Source organism: Hypanus sabinus, chromosome 10, assembly GCF_030144855.1.
Source record: "Hypanus sabinus isolate sHypSab1 chromosome 10, sHypSab1.hap1, whole genome shotgun sequence".
NCBI classification, from domain to species: domain Eukaryota; kingdom Metazoa; phylum Chordata; class Chondrichthyes; order Myliobatiformes; family Dasyatidae; genus Hypanus; species Hypanus sabinus.
In genome coordinates, this window is record NC_082715.1 from 166,518,157 (window position 1) to 166,526,239 (window position 8,083).

Consider the following 8,083-nt stretch of genomic DNA (forward strand, 5'->3'; position numbering starts at 1 on the left):
ATTCCATAATAATGAGGGCAAAATGATTGTTACTGAAACAGGGAAGGTTGTGTTATTGACTGGGTCATTTGCTGAGATTCATAATCAGGATAATTTAAGTGAAAATGTAGGTGTATGTTTCTCAGTGAATACCCTGATGTGTTGGAAGGCAGCTGTAGCAAAGATACTATCATTGATGTAGAGGTTTCATTGTACAAATTTTAAAAGTCTATTTTTAATGCAGGTCAGGTGTCCCTGGGAAAGGATGATATATGTAATTTTAACTGTATGCAATTCTCTTATGTGAAAATGTTAAATTTTTGAATTGTGTATGGAGATTGGGCCATCTTCCTCCCTCATGGAATACGGCAACAATAGTGCCTGCTCTAAAACCTGGCTGATCCCCATATGATCCTTGTTGTTATGGGTTTATATCATTAATGTCCCATTTATGTAAACTGGGGGAATGTATGGTAATCAAGCACTTGATAAATATTTCGCAAAAGAGGGGTGATATCGCGTTTTATTAGAGTGGATTTCAGAACTGGAGAATAACATTGGTTTCAGTTTTAGGTTTGGAAGATGATATTAGGAAAGCACAGTTAAATAAAGATGTTGTAATAGTAGTATGTTTTGATATTGAAAGGCTTATGATATGTTATGGAAGGAAGGACTTTTGATTAAATTATGGAAATTAGAAGTGAGGGGAGATTGTATAATTTTCCTGAGTTTCTTTATTTGGACGGACTGTGCAAGTACGGATGGGCACTTTGTACCTACCTACGAGATAGAGATATCTCATTTCTATGAGATGGAGAATGGGACCCCACAAGGCAGTATTTTAAGCCATTCATTATTTAATATTTTGATTAATACTATTTTTCTCTCAGATGGGTATTCTGGTGGGATAATCACTATATGCAGATGATGCAGCTTTATAGATTAGAGATAGTAATTTCAATTTTACTGTAAGTGGGATGAAGTTTACAATTAATAAGTCAAACAGTGGGCAAATCAATGAGGATTTGAGCTTTCAGTCTCTAAGTCACGTTATCTGTTTCACAAGCAGGATTAATAAACCTGTACTTGATTTGCAATTATATGATTAATCTCTTCAGGAAGTGTCAGTGGTAAGATTTCCAGGCACGTGAATCAATAATATGGTGACATTGAAACACCATATCAGTAAAATAGCTGATAAATGCAAAGGAGCATTAAATCTCCTCAGGCATCTTAAGTGGGTGTTCTTGGGTGCAACACAAAATCTTTGTTGACCATTTTATTTGTTTAATTAGATATGTTCCTGATTATGGCTGTGTATCTTCATGGTCAAATTTAAAATGTTTGGATATGATACAAGCACACGCTCTAAGGTAGTGTTGTGGTGCAGTGTGGTCGTCTCCTGTTTCGGCTTTACTGGTTGAAATGGGACAATTACCCTAACAATAACAGAGCTTGAAGTTGATGTTGACAGACTGGATTAATTTGTGGGGACAAGGAAATGATCATCCTGTTAAAGATGTGCTGGGAACATCACATAAAGAATGCTTTTAGGTTTGGGTGGCTGGGCTCTTATCAAGCTGGGAATATGGGTGTATTGGATGATACATTATGTCCCACTGTTGCTTTCTTGGTCACCCTCACCGCACCTTGTTTATTTTTTTTTCCCAGTGACTTTCGTTGATTCGTTTTAGGTTTTAGGTTACACAATTGGATTCTGTTCTGCCTGAGTGTCTGTTAGTTCGTATGTATATTAGTGAAAGTTATTATCATTCGGTAACCATTTTTACAGATGGATCAAAATATAATTTAACTGGGAATGTTAGTGTGACTGTTTTTGTGCCTGACTTCTTTTGTGAAGAAATGACTTACCAGCCATTTATCGGTATGTTAAGCAGAATTCTTTGCCATCATTTTAGGGTTACAGTGGGTGGAGAAATTGGTTCAGAAACCTTTTCGGTTTTTATGAATCTTAAACAGGTCATTTTAGCAGCAGGTCGGATTTACTGAGGGAAACTCATCAAAAAGTATTTCATAGGCAAAATTTGGTACATATGTCTGCACCTTATGGGCCGCACATTGTCATACTGTTGAAGGAAATGATGGGAATGACTGTTTAGCAACAAAATCTGTTAAATTTTCAACCATGCAAATCAGAATCTAAGGGGTTGGTAGGTTTAAGAATTAGGGGCTTATGGTGAGACTTGTAGGATAATGGACATAAGGACAGACACCTGTATATAATACATAAACCTATTGGAATTATAGAAGAAGGGCTTAATACCAGAAGGGAAGGAATTATATTGACACAACTTCGAATTGCGCAGACTATTCTTAATTATGCCTTGTATCTATTTGAAAAACATCATTCTGTGTCGTGTATGTTTTGACATTATGAAGCAGTTAAACACAGACTATTTCAGTGTGAAGCATATAAGGCTGAAAGAAATCAAATGCAAGCTTCATTAAAATCATTGTGGGGGTAGATAGTTCTCAGGTTAAAGAAAAACTGTGGAGTGTTTTGTGGGAGTGACTTTGAGCAGGAAAAGGCACGTAATAAGGGTAATATCATAATTGTATCGTGGGACTTCAATTTTCAAGGGGATTGGGAAAATCAGATTGGTGCCGGACAATAAGAGAGGGAATTTGTTGAATGCCTATGAGATGGCTTTACAGAGCAGCTTGTGTTGGGGCCTACTAGGGGAAAAACTACCTTAAATTGAGTGTTGCATAATAACCCTGATCTTATTCGGGAGCATAAAGTAAAGAGACCGTTAGGAGGCAGTGATCATAATATTATTGAATTCATACAGCAATTTGAGAGAAAGAAGCCTAAGACACATGTATCAGTCTCACAATAGAATAAAGGGAATTACAGAGGCATGGGGGAGGAACTTGCCCAGGTGAATTGCAGGAGGATTCTGCGGGGATGACAGCTGAACAGAGGTGATTGAAGTATCTGGGAATAGTTCACAAGGTGCAGGATAGACGTGTCCCTCAGACGAAGTTCTCAAATGTAGGCAACCGTGGCTGACAAGTGAAGTTAAGGTCTGCGTAAAACCTAAGGAAATGGTATATAAGGTAGCACAAGTGTTGGGATTCTTTTAAAATCCAACAAAAGGCAACTAAAAAGCCATAAGAATGGTAAAAATGTAACATAAGGGCAAACTGGCCAATAATATAAATCAGGATACGAGAAGTTTTTTTTCTCAGTTACAAAAACAGTGAAAGGGAGACGAGAGTTGATACTGGACCACTGGAAAATGACGCTGGTGAGTTAGTAATAGGGGACAAAGAAATGGCAGATGAGCTAACAGAACATAGAACAATACAGCACAGTATAAGCCCTTCGGCCCACAATGTTGTGCCGACCCTTAAACACTGCTTTCCATATAACTCTCCAACTTAAATTCCTCCATATACTTGTCTAGTAGTCTCTTAAATTTAGCTAGTGTATCTGCCTCCACCACTGACTCAGTCAGGGCATTCCACGCAGCAACCAGTCTCTGCGTGAAAAACTTCCCCCCACTATCCCCCTTAGGCTTTCCACCTTAAAGCCATGTCCTCTTGTACTGAGCAGTGGTGCCCTGAGGAAGAGGTGCTGACTGTCCACTCTATCCATTCCTCTTAATATCTTGTATAGTTCTGTCATGTCTCCTCTCATCCTCCTTCTCCCCAGAGAGTAAAGCCCTATCTCCCTTAATCCCTGATCATAATGCATACACTCTAAACCAAGCAGCATCCTAATAAATCTCCTCTGTACCCTTTCCAATGCTTCCACATCCTTCCTATAGTGAGGCGACCAGAACTGGACACAGTACTCCAAGTGTGGCCTAACCAGAGTTTTATAGAGCTGCATTATTACCTTGTGAGTCTTAAACTATATCCCTCGTCTTATGAAAGCTAACACCCCATAAGCTTTCTTATCTACCCTATCTACCTGTGAGGCAACTTTCAGGGATCTGTGCAATTGTACCCCGAGATCCCTCTGCTCCTCCACACTCACAAATATCCTGCCATTTACTTTGTACTCTGCCTTGGAGTTTGTCCTTCCAAAGTTCTCCAGGTTGAACATCATCTGCCACTTCTCAGCCCACTTCTGCATCTTATCAATGTCTCTCTGCAATCTTCAACAATCATCAACACAACCAACCTTTGTGTCGTCTGCAAACTTGTAAACCCACACGTTTACCCCCACATCCAGGTCGTTAATAAAAATCATGAAAAATAGAGGTCCCAGAACAGATCCTTGTGGGACACCACTAGTCACAACCCTCCAATCTGAATGTCCTCCCTCCACCACAACCCTCTGTTTTCTGCAGGCAAGCCAATTCTGAATCCAGCTGGCCAAAACTCCCCAGATCCCATTCCTTCTGACTTACTGAATAAGCCTACCGTGTGGAACCTTTTCAAATGCCTAACTAAAATCCATGTAGATCACATCCACTGCACTACCCTCATCTATATGCCTGGTCACCTCCTCAAAGAACTCTTATCAGGCTTGTTAAACACTATCTGCCCTTCACAAAGCCATGCTGTCTGTCCCTGATAAGACCATGATTCTCTAAATGACCATGGATTCTATCTCTAATTATCTTTTCCAATAGCTTCCCCACTACATACGTGAGTCTCACTGGTCTATAATTATCCGGACTATCCCTACTACCTTTATTGAACAAGGGGACAAGATTTGCCTCCCTCCAATCCTCTGGTAACATTCCCGTGGACAACGAGGACATAAAGATCCTAGCCTGAGGCTCAGCAGTCTCTTCCCTTGCCTCGTGGAGCAGCCTGGGGAATATTCCGTCAGGCCCCGGGGACTTACCCGTCCTAGTATATTTTAACAACTCCAACACCTCCTCTCCCTTAATATCAACATGCAGCTGAACATCAACCTCACTCATATTGTCCTCACCGTCATCGTTTCCGCTCATTGGTGAATACTGAAGAGAAGTATTCATTGAGGATCTCGTTCACTTCCACAGCCTCCAGGCACGTCTTCCCACCTTTATCTCTAATCGGTCCTACTCCTGTCATCCTTTTGTTCTTCACATAATTGAAGAATGCCTTGGGGTTTTCCTTTACCCTACTCACCAAGGAATTCTCATGCCCCCTTCTTGCTCTCCTTAGCCCCTTCTTAAGCTCCTTTCTTGCCACCCCATTTTCCTTAATAGACTCATCTGATCCTTGCTTCCTAAACCTCATGTACGCTGCCTTCTTTTATCTGACTAGATTCTCCACCTCACTTGTCACCCATGGTTCCTTCACCCGACCATTCTTTATCTTCCTCACCGGGACAAATTTATCTCTAACATTCTGCAAGGTATCCCTAAACATTGACCACACGTCCATAGTACATTTCCCTGCAAAAACGTCATCCCAATTCACACCCACAAGTTCTAGCCTTATAGAATCAAAATTTGCCCTTCACCAATTAAAAATTTTCCTGTCCTCTCTGATTCTATCCTTTTCCATGATAATGCTAAAGGCCAGGAAGCGGTGATCACTGTCCCCTAGATGCTCAGCCACTGAGAGATCTGTGACCTGACCTGGTGTCTTACCTAATACTAGATCTAGTATGGCATTCCCCCTAGTCAGCCTGTCAACATACTGTGACAGGAATCCATCCTGGACACACTTAACAAACTCTGCCCCATCTAAACCCTTGGAACTAATCAATATTAGGGAAGCTAAAGTCACCCATGATTATAACCCTGTTATTTTTGCATTTTTCCAAAATCTGCCTCCCAATCTGCTCCTCAGTATCTCTGCTGCTACCAGGGGGCCTCTAGAATACTCCCGATAGAGTAACTGCTCCCTTCCTGTTCTTGATTTCCACCCCTACTGACTCAAAAGAGGATCCTGCTACATTACCCATCCTTTCTATAGCTGTAATAGTATCCCTGACCAGTAATGTCACCCCTCCCCCCCTCTTTCTCCCCCTCTCTATCCCTTTTAAAGCACTGAAATCCAGGATATTGAGAATCCATTCCTGCCCTGGTGCCAGCCAAGTCTCCGTAATGGCCACTACATCATAATTCCATGTATGTATCCAAGCTCTTAGTTCATCACCTTTGTTCCTGATGCTTCTTGCATTGAAGTACTCACAATTTAGCCCTTCTACCTTTACACCCTTTATTCTGCTGTTCTTTCCTCAAAGCCTCTTTATATGTTAGATCTGGCTTTACTCCATGCACTATACTTGCTGCTCTCGCATGACCTTTATCCTCCTCCACCTCACTATCTGCTCTAACACTCTGTTTCCCCTCCCCCTGCAAATCTAGTTTAACCCCCCCCCCCCGGAGCAGCATTAGCAAACCTTCCCACAAGGCTGTTAGTCCCTCTCCAGTTCAGGTGCAGCCCGTCCCGTCGAAACAGGTCCCTCCTTCCCTGGAACAAGGCCCAATTGTCCAGAAACATGAATCCTCCCTCCTGCACCAACTCCTTAGCCATGCATTTATCTTAATGAGTACTTTACATTAGTCTTCACTGTAGAAGACACAGCAGGAGTGAGTGCCTTTGTCATTACAAAGGAAATAGTGCTGGACAAACTCAAAGGTCTTAATGTGGACAAGTCACCTGCACCAGATGGACTACATCACAGAGTCCTGAAAGAGGTTGCTGAAGAGATAACGGATGCATTGGTCATGATCTTAGAAGAATCTCTGGATTCTGGCATGGTCCTGAAGAACAGGAAAGTAGAAAATTACACGCTTTAAGAAGGGATGAAAGCAAAAGAAAGGAAATTGTAGGCCAGTTAGCCTGACCTCAGTGGTGGGGAAAGTGTTGTGGTCATTTATTGAGGATGAGTTTTCAGGTATTTGGAGACTCAAGATCAAATAAGTCAGAGTCAGCATGGTTTCTGTGACAGGAAATCCAGCAAGGTCTGATAAATCTGTGTGAGGTCTTTGAGGAAGTGAAAAGGAGGGGGGACAAAGGAGAGGCAGTGGATGTCATTTACTTGGATTTTCAAAAGGCATTTGATAAGGTACCACACACAGGACTGCCGAACAGGATGAAATCCTATGGCGTTACAGGAAAGGTGGACAGAGGAATGGCTGATAGACAGCCAGTGGGAATAAAGGGGACTTTTCAGGTTAGCTGCCAGGGGACCCTCAGGGGTCAGTTTTGGGACTGCTACATTTACATTATTTGTCAACCATTTAAATAATGGAATTGTGGCGAAGTCTGCGGATGATGGAAAGGATGGAGCGGTAGGTCGTGCTGAGGAAACAATGTGATTGCAGCAGGACAGACAAATTTGAAGAATACTAAAGAAAAGCTGGCAGATTGAATATAGTGTTGGGAAATGTGAGATAATGCATTTTGGTCTGAGAGATAATAGAACAGACTATGTTTTAAATGGGGAGAAAATTCAAACATCACAGGTGCAGGGAGACATAGGAGTTCTCTTGCAAGAGTCCCAGAAAGTTGTTTCACAGGTTGAATCTGTGGTAATGAAGGGAAATGCAATGTTTGCTTTTATTTGAAAGCGAACTGAATATTTAAGCTAGGAGAGCATGCTGAGCCTTCATGAGACACAAGTCAGGCCGTATGTGGAGTTTTGTCAATGTTTTGGGTCCCATTCTCAGAAAGGAAAGGGGGATTTCATTGAAAGCTACCGAGTGTTGAAAGGACCAGATCAAGTGGATGTGGAGCGGTTGTTTTAATAAATGCGGATATCCAGACTAGAGAGCACTGCGTCAAAATTGAGGGGAGACCTTTTTGAACAGAGGTAAGGAGGAATATTTTTAGCCAGAGACAAGTGAACCTGTAGAATACACAGCCACAGACTGCGCTGGAGGTTTAATTTGGGTATACTTAAGGTGGAAGTGTAACATTTCCCAATAGGTCAGGGCATCAAAGGATAAGGCGAGATGGTTGTTGTATGGGATTGAGTGGGATCCGGGATCAGCCATGAAGGAATGGCAGAGTCAATGGGTGGAATGAACTGATTCTGCTTTTATGTCTAATGGTCTTACCAAGGTGCAGCCTGAACACTCCCACCCCCCTGTTCCAGTCAGCACTGCACCCATTTGTCCCTGTTGAACTTCTCTCAGTGCGGGTGGACTTTAGGACCTGCTACCCTGCGGCTGCTGCTGAA